Source organism: Macaca fascicularis, chromosome 2, assembly GCF_037993035.2.
Source record: "Macaca fascicularis isolate 582-1 chromosome 2, T2T-MFA8v1.1".
Classification (NCBI taxonomy): Eukaryota; Metazoa; Chordata; class Mammalia; order Primates; family Cercopithecidae; genus Macaca; species Macaca fascicularis.
In genome coordinates, this window is record NC_088376.1 from 150,557,532 (window position 1) to 150,576,333 (window position 18,802).

The 18,802-nt window shown below is 40.2% G+C and overlaps 1 protein-coding gene across 11 annotated transcripts in view; it reads left to right on the forward strand.

Annotated features, from left to right (window-relative positions):
• Window positions 1–7,797: 7,797 nt before the first annotated feature.
• The window catches only part of PPARG (peroxisome proliferator activated receptor gamma), a 148,950-nt gene continuing 137,945 nt past the window's right edge, over window positions 7,798–18,802 (forward strand). For 3 of the 11 annotated variants that reach the window (XM_065539001.1, XM_015445349.3, XM_074033000.1), the window contains exon 1: window positions 7,798–7,944. The gene's annotated coding sequence lies outside the window, so the exon portion shown is untranslated. Of the gene's footprint in view, window positions 7,945–8,249; window positions 8,336–8,569; window positions 8,901–9,023; window positions 9,089–18,802 lie in introns of those variants that run through there. The other 8 variants (XM_065539002.1, XM_065538998.1, XM_074033001.1 and 5 more) reach the window with 4 other exon arrangements.

The window sequence follows — 18,802 nt, forward strand, 5'->3', positions numbered from 1 at the left end:
AAGGCAGACAATGTACATGTAAAAGTTAAACAAATATATAATTTCAGGCAATGATAACTCATATGACAAAATATAAAGCTATTAAGAGTATGAAGAATGACAGTGATGGAAGACTCTTAGGGGGCAACCTTTGAATTATTTCCTTAAGAGTAGGCTTGGGTTTACAAGCTAGTCAGCAATCAATCATTCAACAAACATTGATTGTCCGCTTATATGGTTTCAGGCACTGTAGTACAGTGAGTCCTGGGCATAAAAAGATTAATCAACCGTGGCTTCTGCTGTCAGGGCATTTACATCTTAGTGAGGGAAGATAGACATTTCCACAGCAATCTATATAGACCAGTGCAGAAGCACAGAGGAACAAACTGACTTCCCAGTAAAGTCTTCCGGAAGCTATTCCGAAGAGAGAAACGCAGCAGAGGTGGAAGATGAGGGCCACGTGTTGCTTCCCAATATATAAACAAACAAGGGGTCAAGGAAGGTGCAAGAAAGTGACTGCCCCCCAGGGATCTGCCAACCCAGGCCCCACCCAGTTATCCCAAAGCTTACGGGACCCAGCTCTGCTGTAATCTGTTCTTGGCACAGACACGCTTTGTGTTGTTTGTTTTTTTTCAGTAACTGAGACTACCCTATCTTTCCCCAGGTCTAGATTCCTTGAGCATTTCTTAGCCTGAGCATGCTTATGTCCTTAGGTCCTCCGGAAGCTGTAGCGTGCACACAAGAGTCCTCTTAGCAATTAACACACTTTACAACTCAACCATGATAGACGTTAAGGGTTGAAAATATTTCGGTAGAGAAACTTTTCTGATAAATCCAAACTCTCCCAGAGCAAATTATTCTGACCAACGTTTAAACAGAAGACTTATAAAAACAACATTTAACAGAGTTTGAAGGTTTTATGATGAAATACATTGTCTGGGATTTCCTCCAGAACTGTAGAGCAGGGAGGGATGTGGGTGAGGGTACAGATGAAACGAGATTGCCTAGGGTACGCCATCGGGTTAGGGTATGTCAGGGGTTCACTAGACTATTCTGCCTACTTTTATATAGTCTAGTGTTTTCCATAATAAAAAGTTTTTGGTTTGTGTTTAGTTTTATAAGACAAAGCAGAATCTATAAATTCACACAAGTGTCCTGAGAAAACCATGTTCATGCAGAAATCTCAGGTTCACAGCTGTTTCAAAGTCTACCCACTAGACTCACGATTTTTTTCATATGCAAAAAAGAGTAGAATGTCCATGCAGACCGATAACTAAAGAGGAAACATATATTTTTAAAGATTTTAACATCCAAACTGTGTTTTAATATTAATGAGTGACTATTTCAGATTAGTGAGTGACTAGCAGTAAAAGTATTCTCAATGCTTTCATCCAGATGGTAAGTAACATTTATTGAGTTCCTACTGGGAGCCTGATTTGGTAATTCCTCCTGTTATCTCACTGATGAGATTAAGAGAATATATATGTGTATATTCTTTGCATTCTAATTGTGTGTGTGTATATATATATATTCCTATTTTAGAGACCCTGTCTCTAAAATATATATATACATACACTCACATCTGTGAATATATATAAATACATATAAAAATATGTGTGTGTGTGTGTGTGTATTTTAGAGACAGGGTCTTGCTCTGTCGCCCAGCCTGGAGTACAGTGGCACCATCACAGCTCACTGTAGCCTCAGAGTCCTGGCCTGAGAATATATTATATTGCCATTTTACAGATGAGGAAACTAAGCCTCAGAGAGGTTGAATCTCCTGTTCAAAGTCACAATGAGCAGAAATAAAGGTCGGGGCTCTTTCCTTTACACCCGTACTTGATTAAAACAGAATTCTTTCTTCAGAAAGGAGAAGACAACTAGAAAGTAGGACTTGCCCCTCCAAGAAAATTATGAGTTCCCGTCGTCCTAACTTCTGCTCAATTGGCTTCCTGCCTCTTGATACTTAGAGGATAACCTGATACCCAAAGTAGGTCCATTTTTAGGGGGAAAAGTGGAGAAAAATTGAGAAAGCAGGACAAATGGCTCTTTTTTTATTCCCTGAAAACCAAAATCACTTTTGAACGTTTCAAATGTGTCTTAAGCCATTAAAATCTTAAAATGTAAATAGTCTAACTCAAAAGTGTTGAAATTACCAAGTGAAATCTCTCTGAAATTAAATGTCATTATTAATTTCATAGGCGTTTCCAAATTATAAAAAATAAAATAAAATGTTTTCAAAAATAGATGAGTAAAAAAAAATGGGTTATTTCATTCAGTGCTTTTAAGAGAGTGTTATTATATTTCTTTCCATTTTAAAAAATTACCTAGAGGAAAGCTCTAAGTTGGTGTATTAAGAGAAAAAATGACTAATTTGGCTATATTCTCTGTGTTTTTTTTTCTCTTTTTTTTTTCTTTTTTTTTTTTTTTTTGGTGTTATCTCACCTCTGTTGCCCAGGCTGGAGTGCAATGGTATGATCTTGGCTCACTGCAATCTCTGCCTCCCAGGTTCAAGCGATTCTCCTGCCTCAGCCTCACAAATAGCTGGGATTACAGGTGCATGCCACCACGCCCAGCTAATTTTTGTATTTTCAGTAGAGAGATGGGGTTTCACCATGTTGGCCAGGCTGTTCATGAACTCCTGACCTCAAGTGATCCGCCCACCTTGGCCTACCAAAGTGCTGGGATTACAGGCATGAGACTGGACTCTCTGTGGGTTTTTTGAACCAATACATAGCTATATTATATTTTTGATTTGAATATAATCAAGATCAATACTTTCACTAAAATGTCCCAGAAATTTTTATTTACTTATAGGCAACCATTCAAAATAGAAATAGAATGCTGAATGAAGCAGAGGGGTACAGTATATGAGAAGATCAAGCAATTTTAAGTTAGAAGAAAAGGCTGTGAACCTGGCTTTGGTCCTTAAGACCTTGTAAGAGATGAGCAAGTTATTTTGTGAAGGGCAACATTGGAGGAGGCAGAACAAACAGAGGAGGAGAAAAGGACCTTAATAAAATTCAAAGTAAAATTGGGAGGTTGTGGGTAAAATTTCATAACTAGATGTAAAAATCACAAGTGGGAACATGTCAGAGTCATTCAAAAAGTAGATACATTTGTGGAAGTGTGTGTGTGTGCCTATGTGTATGTTTAACCTGCCTGGCATGTTGAACTGGTTATGATTTTTGAAATTTTAAATTAAGATCTTCTAAATCTCCTGGGAATTTATAATGCTTAAAGATTGATAAATGGTGTCTCAGATAAAGATAAGGAGCAAATGTCAGTGCTACGATTATACACAGCTACTGTAAATGAGTGGCTTCATTGCTTGACTGCAAATACAGCACACTAATTTTCCTAAACTCAATCTGCAAAATGGTTACGTGTCACTATTCCCAATGCCCAGTTTTGCTGAACACTTGGATAATAAAGAAAAATTTTTGCTATGATTTTAAATTTTTCCCTTAAGAAGTGGCATAACACTACTACAAAGTATCTGAGGTCTGTCCAGTGAGACTAGTTTAAATATAGTTGGAGTAAAATGGAAATCAATTCAGTTATGATAAACTTCTATTTCTAGACTTGCACTCTCTTCTTAATATAATAAACATAGTATGCAATTCTAAACCTGGGAACAAAGTCCTCTTTATTGAAAGAAGAGTAAATATGTCTGCAAATCTCAAATGAGATAAACAACTAAGCATTAATTGCAAAAAATAAAAAATAAAAAAAAAAAGTCCCACGGCACCAAACACCAATATTTGGAAGGAGTCTTTGTGGTTTGGGAAAATTGAAACAGGCACAGTCTTTTGTCTCTAGGAACCCCATATGGATCGCACTGCCTGTGTGCAAAGTTGCAGGGTGGGGACCATGTGCTGTTTATCATTTTATTCCCGGCACTTAGCAGAGGGCCTGGCACAAAATAAGCACTCAATAAAATGCTTGTGGAAAGAAAGAATTCTACAGCTATAGTTTATACAGTGTTTTTCCAACTTTAAAAGATATGGCCCACAGTAAAAATCACATTTTATACCAACTCCTGGTACACTCAGATACACACACATGCATAACACAAAAGTTATGAAACAGCACTTTCTTTAATACAGTAGGTGTGTTCTGATTATTTCTGTCCTTTTTGCTTGATTAAAAAATACTGGTTATGACTGAATAAATAGATTTTATAACCTACTAATAGATCAAGATTTGCAATTTGAAAAATAGACATATTATTTCAGTTTACATTACTTAACTTCTTACATTTATACACTTCACTACCCATAGGTCTCCTTAAAAAAAAAAAATCACAAAATTTTTGATCCAGAGGGAATTTAGAAAATATTCAGCTCAACTCTAAAGTTTTGCACCACTTATGAGTTCACTGTTGTGGGGTTCCCCTTAGTCACCGCTACTGAATTATGGGAATTTTCCCACCAAAAAACAGATTGGCCCCCATCTCACATCATATACAAAATTTAACTCAACATGAATTTAAAACCTAAAGGTAAGAACTAAACCTTTAAAACTCTTAAAATAAATATTAGGAGCAAATTTCATGACTTTGGGTTAGTCACCAATATGACACCAAAAGAAAAAACAGGTAAACTGGACTTCATCAAAATTAAAAACTCAAATGACAACATCAAGAAAGTAAAAAGAACCAAGCATGGTGGCATCTGCCTGTAATTCCAGCTATTCAGGAGGCTGAGACAGGAAGATCACTTGAGCCCTAAAGTTTAAGACCAACCTAGGCAACATAGCGAGACCTCAGTTTTAAAAAAATAAATAAATAATTTTTAAAAAATGTAAAAAGACAACTTACAGCCTGGGAGAATATATTGGCAGATCATGTATCTGATTAGAGACTTGTATATAGAATATATAAATAAATAACTCTTACAACTCAACAACAGAAAGAAAAATAATCCAATTTAAAAACAGGGAAAGGATTTAAGTAGACTTTTCTTCAAAAAAGATAAATGGCCAATGAACACATGAAAAGACGCTCAACAGGATAGTCACTAGGACAATGCAAATCAAAACTATGAGATACCAGCTCGGGCAACATAGTGAGACTCCATCTCTACAAAAGAATACAAAAATTAGGTGTGGTGGCACGCACCTGTAGTCCCAGCCACTTGGGAAGCTGAGGTGGGAGGATTGCTTTAGCCCAGGAATTCAAGGCTGCAGTGAACTGTGATTGCACCACTGCACTCCAGCCTGGGTGACAAAGCAATACCTTCTCTCAAAACAAACAAACAAAACCCCATGAGCTATCACTTCATACCCTTTAGGTTGGCTAAAATAAAAAAGACTATAGCAAGTGTTGACAAGGATGTGGAAAAACTGGAATCCTGACACATTGCTGGTGGGACTGTAAAATGGTGTGACCACTTTGGAAAACAGACTGGCAGTTCCTCAAAAACATCGAGTTACCTTGTGATCCTGCAGTTCTGTCCCTAGGTATATACTCACGAGAAATAAAAACATATGTCCACAAGTAACCTGTACATGAATGCTCACAGCAGCATTATTCATAATAGCCCATAAAAATAGAAACGAGCTATATCCATCAATTCATGGGATGAATAAACAAAATGTGGTATATCTGTATAATGGAATATTGACCATAAAAAGGAATGAAATATTAATATGAGCTATAACATGGATGAGCCTCACAAATACTATGCTAAGTGAAAGAAAAAAGTCACAATGGACTTCATATGATATGATTCTATTTATATGAATTGTCCAGAATAGGAATGACTGTTAATGGAGAGGAGGTTCCTTTTTGGAGTGATAAAAATGTTCTAAGGGTAGATTTGGTGATGATGGCACAACTCCGTCAATAAGCTAAAACTCATTGAATTGTACGTTTTATTTATTTATTTATTTTTGAGATGGAGTCTTGCTCTGGTGCCCAGGCTGAAGTGCAGTGGCACAATCTTGGCTTGTAACCTCTGCCTCCCAGGTTCAAGCGATTCTACTGCCTCAGCCTCCTGAGTAACTGAGATTACAGGCGTGTGCCACTACGCCCGGCTAATTTTTACATTTCTTAGTAGAGACGGAGTTTCACCATGTTGGCCAGGCTGGTCTTGAACTCCAGACCTCAAGTGATCCACCTGCCTTGGCCTCCCAAAGTGCTGGGATTATATGCGTGAGCCACCATACCCGGCCTGAATTGTACATTTTACTTGTATGGTATTTAAATTTTAGATTATGTTAATTATTCCTCAATAAAGCTGTAATTTTAAAAAGCAGGCTGGGCGCAGTGGCTAGTGCCTGTCATCCCAGCACTTTGGGAAGCTGAGGCAGAAGGATCACTTGAGCCCAGGAGTTTCAGACTAGTCTAGGCAACATATCAAGACACCGTCTCTATTAAAAATAAAAATTAAAAAAAAATTAGCCAGGCGTGGTGGTGTGCACCTGTAGTCCCTGCTACTTGGAAGACTGGGGTGGGAGGATCCCTCAAGCCCGGGAAGTCGAGGCTTAAGTGAGCCGTGATTACGCCACAGCACTCCAGCCTGGGAGACACAGCAACACCCTGTCTCATAGAAGGAAGAAAGAAAGAAAAGAAAAAGAAAGGAAGAAAGACCAAAAAAAGCAGATTGGAACTCTGAAATGAACAAGAAGTAGGACGCACGCAGCACTTCCACCTGAGCGTAGACTGTGGATCCCCGTCAACCTAACTACCTAAATCGCAGGCTAAGAAATGGTCTTTCAGTGGTCAGTCCCTGTAAGATCTGTGGCTCGCAGCTTCTTATCTTAGGGGCTGTGGAGGAAGGACATGAGTCTGTTGATTTAATTTCTGAATCTTTTCCCTTGTGATACCCATCCTTACAAAACTTTGCTCCAACCACAAATGAGAACCTTCTGTACCACAGAAGGTGTGTAACCACAATGAAGCTAGAAAGAAATGGAGAGTACCCCAGCACATAGTCCATAAGCTTCCTGAAGTGGGGGGCCTCAGGCATCCCTGCCTCCCCAAAGAGGGTCAGTCCCAGAACAGTATGCTCCAGAAATACGACTGGAAAAAGGGAAAGAGGAGCCTCAAGTCCAGGAGACCAGCGGCTTTCTGAACACGCACCTGCCAACCCACTTTGGACAGGTCATGATGGAGAGTGTGGCAGGAAAAGAAACGGTCACTATCTACCCAACACATGAGAAACTGTTTCTTGTGTCTCACGTCCCCACTCGGTCCCACCCATGTTTTCTGAGTCCCTCGGTGTCAGAAACACTGCTAAGAAATTTAAGAAATTCTGTTAATGAGTTTAAGAAATGTTTTTAATGATTAAAACTCAGTGACTTGTGAAGAACCATGTAACTTACAAATGCAAGGAACTCTGAAAGTGTGCAGTACCACCGGGTCAGAAGAGAAAACCGAGGGACCCGAAATATGCTTTAATTAAATTTTCTTTAAAAATGTCACTGGAAAGAACATCTTGGGAAGACAGCCTGGCTGACCGCCGTGTGAAGGGCAAGCCACTCTGGCCGAGAGGAAGCCCCACACCTAGGCTCTCCCCAAACCGGCCCCTGCCGGGGCATCCCCCTAAGCTTCAGGTCCCTCTTCGGAAATGGGACCCTCTCTGGGCCGCCTCCCAGCGGTGGTAGCGGGAGCAAACGACACCAGGTAGCTTGCGCCGCGCACAGAGTGGACGCGGGAAAGCCGGTGGCTCCCGCCGCCGACCCTACTGTGCGCGGGCGGCGGCCGAGCCGGGGCCGCTCCCTCCCTGCCGCGCGCCGCCGCCGCCGCCGCCGCCGCCCCCGCTCCCACCCCCATCCCCACCCCCAGCCGGCGCCCGCGCCCGCCCCCGCGCCGGGCCCGGCTCGGCCCGGCCCGGCTCCGCCGCGGGCAGGCGGGGCCCACCGCACTCGGAGCCCGAGCCCGAGCCGCAGCCGCCGCCTGGGGCGCTCGGGTCGGCCTCGGGGACACCGGACAGGGGCGCCACGCCGCCGCGGCCGCAGGTCAGAGTCCGGGTGCCCGCGGCGCTCGGGACCCGGCTGCTGGCGGGGAGCGCTCAGGGAGGGGGCGCGCGGAGGGCCGGGGCCGAGAGTCTGGGGCCCGGGTCAGAGGGAACGGGAACTGACGGGGTCCCAGACGGATGAGAGCTCGGGAGAAGGGGGTCTTGGCTGAGGGATCCGGGGCTGAGGCAGCGTCATGGTCCAGGAGAACTCGGACTGACGGGTCGCGGGCGGGCGGGTCACGGGTGACCGGGTGAAGGGGTCCTGGGCTGAGGGCACCCGGGCTGTGGGTCGCGTCTACCAGAGCGCGCACTAGGGGCGGAGGGTGCGGGCAGCTCGAGAGGCGCGGGGATAGAGAGCCGTGGCCGGTGTTGACTTGAGTGGACGCGAGCCGGTGAGTCCCGGCTTCCAGGACAGCCCCCCTCGGGAGAGCGCCGGGTGGGCGCGGAGCCGGAGACACGGGGACCTCCGCGTTCCCGGCGGAGGTGCGCAGGCGGCGGGGGCCGCTCCGGGGGAACTTTGGAGCAGGGTGTCTGGACCCGGGGAAGCGAAGATCCTCGTGTGTGCGTCCGTCTTGAGGCCGCGCTGCACCCCTGCTGAGGAAGAGGGAACGTCCCGTTCGCTCTCCAGAGCCCAGGGGCGACCGCCGCGCGGGGACCGCGGGACCGTTCAGCGAGGGGAGCGCTTGGGGCTGGCCAGGCCCCGTGCCCGGACGCGTTGTTCTGGCCCTGCGCCCGGCGGAGGGACTGGGGACGGGGACTGGGTTCCTCCGTGCCTCGGCGTATGGAGCGCGCAGCCTGGACCCCCAGCCGCACCGCGGGGGGCTGGAAAAGCGAAGTCGCTGCGTTGTGGGCTCCTGCACGTGCCAGGCGCTGACCACTCCTCTTGGGAGCCTAACTGAGGGGGGTAGAGGCAGCAGAAGTTAACAGAAATCTCAGGTCCCTCGTTGTTGGTGGAAGGTGGGTGTGTAGTCGTGGTACTTTACGCCTCGGTGTTTAGGGAGGAGCCTAAGGTAAGGAGTCAGAAACGGGGAGTAACCGAGCTGCGGCTTTTATATAAGGTCAGTGGTAGGTAAGGAAGGGGCCTTTACCTCTGCTGGTGACAAGAAGGCTGCATTTCTGCATTCTGCTTAATTCCCTTTCCTTAGGTGAGTTGGCTCACTCTCATTGCATTTTGTTGGAATGTGTTGGTGATAGGTCCGAAATTTGCAAAGTTATAGTATCCTTATGTCATTATTATTATTATTATTTTGCAGTGCTCTTGTTTTATAAGAATCCAAGTCACTTGGGTCGTAGGCTAACGGTTGTAAAAAATAGTGTCATTGTTATAAAAGATACCCAGTTAAAAATAGTCGTCTGTCATCAAGAAACTAGAGTTTTTCTTCTTTTCCTTGCAAGATTAGGGACAAAATGTAAAGTTTATTTGTGTACATTATCATTTGGATATAAAACCAGACAAAATGATAAACTGAGTTGTATAATACCTATTCCTGGAAAAAACTCTGATTTTGAAGTACATTATTTTAGCCCCAACTGTTTCTGTCATTCGTGAGACAAATAGTTCACTGGAGTTATTAAGAGAACAATCAATAAATCACTCTTTAAAAGGACCTGGGCAAATCTTCGACAGGTTTCGGATATTTAATGGCAGGCTTTCTGTCTGTAGCTAAGTGATTGATTGCTGACTGAGAACAGAACCAACTGATGGTGCTAGGTGATTTAGAAAACCTTTCTGGTATAGGGACTGGCATGGACATTCACTGTGGCTTTTCTCTTAAAGAAATACCTTCCACTCTTAGGGGAGTTTGACAGAAAACACTCATAGATGCTACCAGTTAGCATTTGGAGTAATATATCAAAACATTCTGTTCAAGTTTTAAAGTAATTTTTCTGAAGTATATTTTCAGTCAGATTCACTTTGGAATCAAATACAGTACCATAATATTCACTTTAATATACAAAACTTTAAAGGTAATGTCTCAGCCAAAAAGTGAAGTGTTACAAAACTATCCATTTTTGTCTTCTGTGTACTTCACGTAATTTTTCTCCCCGATTTAAATTATATGATATTTGATAGTTAACTTGCTAATAATTATGTCTTAAATTAAAAGATCTTTGAATCAACTGGTGGCCATCTCAATCTTTTAAAACTCACTTAAAGGAAAAAAAAACTAATGATTTTTTTTTTAAAAATCAAAAACTTTTTTGATATTTACAAGTTTGTTTCCAGTTTTTAAACAATAACTGCTGTAAAACCATGGCATCAGTGAGGTATAAAGTTTTGTAGAATCCCAGGCTTTTTAGATGTTGTTTTCACATTAAAAAGAATATAATTTCTTTTTAAAATTAAAACTAAAATGTCCACCGGCATCGTATTTTTTATTGAACTTAGGTGCTTTGAAAATGTTTTTGCAATTGCTATTTTTAATGATAAAATATAATATTTTCTTTGAAGCACTAGTTTCCTAAATGTTCATTTTTCATATGTTTCAGAACTAGTTTTTTAAAAATTCTAGATTATGCTTTAAAAAATTGCAATATTTCTAAATTCCTATGACATTTAAAATGTATACAAGAGAAAAGGTGTGACATGAGGAATATGAATTAGAAATGGATTACTGATGGTCATAGCGAATTGTTTTTAATCAATGTTATATAAATATAAACAAATACTTATTTTCCTTCTTCTGAAATTGTCTGACAACAGGGATGTTTGCCACTAACCTTAATTATCAAGGTAATCATATGCATGAAAGCTGTGTAAAAGGCACAACCGTGGAACATATACAAGTATTAATAATACATTTCATTTAGTTTTCAGATTGTAAAATCGTTATTAATAACGAGGCTTTCATGAAGTTGGAAAATATGCTAAAATGATATTTTCTGAACGTTTCACACATTCTGGCCCACACTTTCACTTCTTTCTTAGCATCTATATATTCCCAATGCATAGGACAGAGTTGGTCATTCTAATTGTGGGTGTCTTTCTGTTGGATTCATTGTCTCTTGGACTTGGAAATACAGTATGTCATTAGATGTGGCAAATGTGCTGGAAGAAGTTTTTGGTCTCATAGGATTCCACTAAATAAATATTAGCTGTAGAGGATTTTTTAAAACTCACTAATAGAGAAAACTTGGTGAAGTCACTAGTCTGTAAGCGTAAACATATGCGCCCCCCACAACTGAATTTCTAACTTGCTTATTTTTCCTGGTAGATCTCCACTTTGCTTACTCTCTCTCTTAACATCCAAAAGCAACAAAAAGCGCAGTGATTTTAATTGCTTACAAAGGTCCTTTGAAATGGATCTAATTTGACTCCACAAAAGAATAGTAAGAGTTGTGAACAACCATCTTGCAAGTGTAGATATCTCTAGTGAATCAACTGAGTTAGTTTCATAGTGTTCTAGATCAAAAATTTAGATTTAAGATTATTCGAAATCTTCTTGGAAGTTCTTACTGTTTGCGTTTTCTCACAATACACAGGTAGATTAGGAGGAGTTATGTAGTATATGTTTTAAAACTGTTATTAATGCACTTAAAGTAGGTTCTTCGGAGGAAATCTATTCAAATACAATAGGCCATGTTTTTGGGAAAACTTTTGTAGATGTTTAGATAATATCTGTCACCAATAATAGTATATGCTTAAATTATTTTGTAAAAACAGACTTACATATTTTAAATATTTCTCTTCAACAATAAGTACACATCAATATTTTAATACCGAGAATTTAATTCAGAGTATGACTGTTTACATTTTCAGCTGTTTCAATTATTATAGCTTAGGCAAGTCCTTTATCCTTTCTAACTCAATTTCGTCATCTTTGAAACAGGGAAAGTGTTGCAGTTATTATTGCTTGCTTTTTTGCTATGATTTTAAGGCTTTATGAGCAAACCCATGTATCTTAAATGATATGACCATGACCCTGAATTGAATTGAGCTGATATTCTGAAGAGAACCTTCATGAATATCTATGTCATAGCTAACTCTTTTACCAATGTTAATAGTTTACTCTAGTTCAAACCTCAATAACTTTGAGATTATTAAGATTGAAGATCATGCTTCTCATGTGGTGATCAATTTATAAACCATTTCTGGGAATATTTTATTATCATTCAATTTAAAATTGTACTTTCCATTCCCTGATGACTTTGGACAAAAATCAGCATAGTAATTATTTTTATTCCAGCTTTGCGAGTCCTATGTAGACCCTCTTATGTTAACATTGTACATCTGATGCATCTAGAAGGCACAGATTGTGTGCTTTTATTTGATAAAGTTCTAGTCTTTGCATATTTTTATGGCACACCATGTGAATTCTTAACGTATATTCCCCAGGGACAAGTTCATTTTGTAATGAGGCCTAGGATCCATCAAATCAGAAGACAGTTTAGTGTCAAAACTCACAAGACTAAATAGTGACTTGTGCTTGTCATTAAAATGGGCCTCTTTCAACAAGCACTCACCAAAAAATCGTGTTTTAGTGGCTTGAAAGGTTCAGATGTCTCCTAATAACCCACCTATTTGCTAGTAGGGAGTAAGTGGAAAAACTTATAATTAGTTGTGCACCATCCAAATAATAAATTTTAAATTCTTCATGTGAATTTTTGATATATATTGTTGTGAAGTGTCTCCTACTTAAGAAAGTAAGGGACTTGGACTGAATATGCCAAACAGGAGGCCTCTGCAAGCAGTGTCTCGGTGATGGGAAGATACTGGTAACAGCACACGGGGTGATGCAGTGAAGAGGCTTGTGTGCATGGGACTAGGGACTGAGGATTGTTGGAGAGGACTTCTCCCACCCTCTCTGGACCCCGAACTGCACAGTGAACTGTCAAGCCACTCTGCCTGCTGCAGTGTGAAGCTACAAAGCCCAAGTAGGGACTTCACTAAAAGGATGCGGAGGCGAAGGCAAAGAAAGGCTCAAACTGGTGCGTGTAGGTGGGCGGAGTGTCCCTGTCGGGCAGTGGGGAGCCGTGTTGTCTTCCAGTGCCTTAATCCTACAGTGTAGGCTTTCTCAGAGGCATTGCCATACCTCCAACTGTTCCAGTGGCCAGGCTGTTCTCAACTTGAAAATGTTTTGTGGGACAGTGCCATGAATTTTTTTTCCTACTGTGATTTTTTAGATATAAAGGAATTGAATCCATTAAGTGGAGATTTTAAACCTTCCAGTCGGGATTTAAATTAGATCGTGTAAGTTCAGTTCAGTTGGATTCAATATCTGTTTAGGAAGCATTTTTATTCCACTTCATTGATTTTAGAAAATAAATTCATTGCTTGGTTTTAACTATGTCACTATTTTAAAAAAAACACCACTTTAATTTGTAGACTCATCTGAGAGGATTATAATGCGTGGATAAGACATATTGAGACAGATTATCTGACCTTCTGAGAAGAGTTCACATTAGCGTAAACGTGGGGTGAGAAGTCCTTCACAGTTTGCCACAGATAAGGAGAAGGTAGATATGAGGGAGGTAGAGAAATAGGGAAATACCGTGAGTAGGAATGTACCAGATCTGTGTATGCTCAACTCCCACAATCAGCAGGTTGCATGATTACTGTGTATAGTCTTAAAATATAAGGTTGATTTCTAAGAATTTACCCTGCTTCTTGGTGACATCATAGGACATCTCAGTTTGCCACTTAGCACTGTTATTCTCTCTGGCTCTATACTAAAGAAGATAATTTGGGAAAGGGAATGGAAAGAGGTTACTTTTTCATCCTATATGTTTAAGGAGTAAGTCTTCCTTTATATCGAGGGCAGTGGAGAAACTTAACTGTCAAACTGTTCGAGTGCAAAGATGAAGTTCTGAAAGGAACTTCCTAACCTTGACCACACCCCTCTGGCTGTCATTCACCCCTTAAAATGTCTTTGAATTTGAATGTCTTTGAATTCAAGTTTAAAATGTTTTTGAATTTGAAAGTTTTGGGTCTACTTTTAAAATTCCAAAGTTCCTAGTGGGGTTAGTTCACTAAACCACTATCAGCAAAAATGTGAAAGGCTAGTTGCTTGTTTCCTTGCTACCTGAAAACAAGGCCTTTAAGGAGTAGAAAACAGATTTGGAGTTTGAAAGAGGGGGTTAGGAGAGGGAAAAATAAAGTTAACGCGTGTCCCAGTTTCCTCATAAGCCAGACGCGGTGAAACAAAATAGGAAAATAACCATTTGGAATAGCAGTGATAGAAAAAGTTATATTTACCCATCATTTTTTTTCTGAGTCAAGACAAGTCACAGATCTTCCTTGAACCATTTTTGACCTCAAAACAGTTATTCTGAAACATCAATTAACCTAAGAAATGTTATCACAGTTCAAGTTATGAGCTAGTATTATCTTAATGTAATTAAATATCTGAATATTATCACTTCATTATATCTTGTATTTCCTCTGTGATGTTAGACAAATTATGTGGTCTCTTCATGAGTCAACTCTTACAGGCTTTAAAAGTAGCTTCCTAATAGATTGAAATGAGAGGAACTTTTCAATCACTTCAGAAAATAATGTGCCAAAGTAGTATAAATAATGCTTAATCCTTTGGCAGATCCACAGATCATAAAATATCATACATGCGCCAGTCGCAGTGGCTCACAGCTGTAATCCCAGCACTTTGGGAGGCAGAAGCAGGTGGATCACCTGAGGTCAGGAGTTCGAGACCAACCTAACCAACGTGGAGAAACCCCGCCTCTACTAAAAATACAAATGAGCTGGGCATGGTGGCACATGCCTTTAATCTCAGCTACTTAGGAGGCTGAGGCAGGAGAATCGCTTGAACCCAGGAGGTGGAGGTTGCAGTGAGCGGAAATCACACCATTGCGCTCCAGCCTGGGCAACAAGAGTGAAACTCTGTCTCAAAAAAATAATAATTATATATAGTTAATTTTATTTTTGCTGAGCATAGTATGGCAAGCCAGTGTATCTCTGTTAGAAACAGAAACTTAGTAGCCACCTCAAAAGCAAGGTCATAATTCTGTGAATCAGCTAATAGGTGGTATTTAGCAGTTAGGTATGGGCTACCCTCGTGCTTCATGACTAATCACATTGCTTACTCGTCATGCATTTTTTACAAAGTCTTGCTAAAGTCTGTGAATCTAAAACAGAAAATCCCAAAGTGTTCCTCACTAAATGTTATTCTTTTCCATCAGTTGATAATTACCTATGTAAACAAGCTTTTGACTGCATCTAGAAAAGCACCTATATAAATTCTTTCTTCTGTTTCATATGGTGGATAAAGTTTATAAAGGAAAACAAACATAAGAATGATGTCAATATAAATGAAGTAGAAACTTCAAAAATCATTTGCATATGTCAAGTATAATCCAGAAGAGTAAAGAAAATACCCAGGCATTTGGCAATGTAGGATTACTACATGTTTTCCTAAAGAATTTGGAACTGATTAGAAGCATCCTGATTTTATTTAAAAGCAATATAATGTATTTTTACACTTTGTTTTCAAGAAGGTTCAAAAAACTTTTTTTTTTTTTTTTTTTTTTTTTTTGAGATGGAGTTTCGCTCTTCTTGCCCAGGCTGGAGTACAGTGGCGCCATCTTGACTCACTGCAACCTCCGCCTCCCAGGTTCAAGCGATTCTCCTGCCTCAGCCTCCCAAGTAGCTGGGATTACAGGCGCCCACCACCACGCCTGGCTAATTTTTTGTATTTTTATTAGAGACGGGGTTTCACCATGTTGGCCAGGCTGGTCTCGAACTCCTGACCTCAGGGGAACCACCTGCCTCGGCCTCCTAAAGTGCTGGGATTACAGGCGTGAGCCACTGTGCCAGGCGAAGAAGGCTAATATTGGGTGACTTTTAGGACTAGAGCAGTTCGATGTCTGCAAAAATCTGGATACCAGTTTCTTGAAGGCAGGTACTGACTGGATTCTATTCCAGTGTATAGCACAATGCTTAGTAGGCACTTAAATGTTCTATAAAGAAGAAAGAGCTGGTCGTGGTGGCGCACACCTGTAATCCCAGCACTTTGGAAGGCTGAGGCAGGCAGATCACTTGAGGCCAGGAGTTTGAGACCAACCTGGCCAACATGGCAGAACCCCGTCTCTACTATAAATACAAAAATTAGCTGGGCGTGGTGGCACACACCTGTAATCCCATCTACTCAGGTGACTGAGACAGGAGAATCGCTTGAACCCGGTAGGTGGAGTTTGCAGTGAGTTGAGAAGATTGTGCCACTGCACTCTAGCCTGGATGACAGAGCAAGACTTTGTCTCAAAAAAAAAAAAAAAAGAATAAAGAATTAGTCTAAGACAATGGTTCTTCAAATGTAGTCCTGGGATTGTGAGCATCCTCTGGCAGCTTGTTAGAAATGCAATTTCTTGGACCCCATCCCAGACCTGGGGTGGGCCTAGCAATCTGTGTTTTAGGGACTCTGCTTTATATGCTCTTTGGGAACTCTTGGTCCAAGATGATTCTTGCACCCCACCTGATAGTGTGGGGCCCATTTGTTAGTGTGCTTTGGATGATTTCTAGTAGGCCTTACCCTTGCTTATGGTTAAGTCCTTTGCCCTATCTCTCTCCATTCATAGGATCTCTTGGAACCATCCTATAAAATTACCCCCACTGGCTTATCATTTATTACTTAGAAAAGCTCAGTGGTGTTGTCAATAAGCTTTTGTCAAGAGGCGAGCCAGCTCACTAATTAGACCTTGCAACACTGGTTCTTTTTAGCTTAGCATGGCTGCTTAGGAATCCCGAGTCTTCGCGTCAAAGACTACAGCTTCAAAGACTGGATTTTATAAAATCACAGAGGATGATCGGCCCTAGAGGACTGGTTCATGTTAAACAGATTTACAAGATATAGATTTGTAAACCTCAATTACAGTTTAATAATAGTAGAAAATATTCCCTTCCTAGTGATTGTTGATAATAGTTTTTTTTTTATTTTAAAATTCTGTAATTTCAAGGATTAAAGAGATTTATACTCATATATATCTGATGTCACTAAGATTTAGTTCAGGCCACTTAGAAAGCATTGGGCAGTGTTTTGTAACTTTTGGGACTTTTCCCAAAGGGCTGGAGGATATAGGAAAAGCCATATACACAAAGAGTTTCATAAAAGCATTGTTATAAGAACCCATATTTGGAAGTAACTTAAATATCCAACAGTAGGGAAATAGTTAAGTAAATTATGGTATAATCAATAGGTAAAATATTATGCAATTATAATGACAATTTAGAAACTACTCACAACTCTGAAAAATATTTAAAAAGTAGAAAAAAAAGAGTATGTGAACTATTGAATGGAACCTTACAAAAATGTATGTATATGAAAAAGTCTGGAAGAGAATATACAAAAGTGATAATAGTTATATTAAAGTAGTGAGATATGGAGGGCTTTCTGTTTGTTTTTATATTTTTCTATCTTTCCCAAAGTTTATTCAGTAATATAAATTACTTCTATAATTAAAAGCATACATTTATAGATTTTTTTTCTTTTTGGTGTGTCTGTGCTTCTGATCAATAAAGATCAAGGCAATACATGATTTTTTCCTATTATACCCAAAATTTATTTTATATTAAATTTTATTTCACATATTGGACTTCCTTGTACATTTTACTTGCCTAGTCTCCATTTGGCATGGGGAAAGAAACCCATCACTTTTATGGCCTCTTAATGTTCTCAGCCATACGTAAGGTTTAATTTGGTTGATTTGTTTGGGTCCATGATCTACTTGATCTTTAGCATATGCTGGCAAATAGAGCTTTTAAAAAATAGTTTCCTGCCGGGCGCGGTGGCTCAAGCCTGTAATCCCAGTACTTTGGGAGGCCGAGACGGGCGGATCACGAGGTCAGGAGATCGAGACCATCCTGGCTAACACGGTGAAACCCTGTCTCTACTAAAAAATACAAAAAAAAAAAAAAAACTAGCCGGGCGCGGTGGCGGGCGTCTGTAGTCCCAGCTACTCGGGAGGCTGAGGCAGGAGAATGGCGTGAATCTGGGAGGCGGAGCTTGCAGTGAGCTGAGATCGGGCCACTGCACTCCAGCCTCGGCGGCAGAGCGAGACTCCGTCTCAAAAAAAACAAAAACAAAAACAAAAACAAAAAATAGTTTCCAGAGTTACTTTCTTTTAAAGCCCTTCTCTCTTGATGTTTTTTTCTAATTTTTTTCTATTATGTTCCTTTTTTTTTCTAAAATTGAATGACCTCATGATAGAGTTATCCAGTTTTCCAGCTCCTGACAGAATGTTGCGCTTATTATAAATAACAGCTGATGCAGATGCACGCAAAGGTAAACTGTTACAAATGGTCATTATGAGCCCTTGATATAATTTGTGATAATAATTTTAAAAATAAAAAGAAATGTAAAATTGCAAGCGAGTAGAGGTTTCCTAAAATCGGTGTGAACATTGTGAAAGTTATATATATGTATAGACACACACACACACACACACACATATACAGAGTAATAGCCTTTGAATGAATTCTTTTTTCATCTTTTCTGTTGCATTGTCCTAGAAATCCCAAAGGAGAAAGTTAAGTGGTTTTGCCTTTTACAGAGGTTACAGATTACATTTTTCTTGTCACTTTCTTTGGGACTTCTTTTGTGAAACTTGTGGCATGTCCTAGAATAATCTTTATCTTAAAGTTTTAAAAGCTTTTTAGAAATTTCATATCAGTGTTATAAATATTTGTTCTGTATGCCTCCCTAATTTGGGATGATTTCATCCTTAATGATAAGCCAAGACAAACTTCAGCTAACAATATTTAGTTTATAGATCTTAGAATGTGTTTATGGGTAAAATAAACTCGATGTGATGATACCTTAGAGAATAGATCTACTGAGACTGATGCTTTTTATTTTTGTATTTTATTGATTGATTGATTGATTGATTGATTGAGACAGGGTCTCACTCTG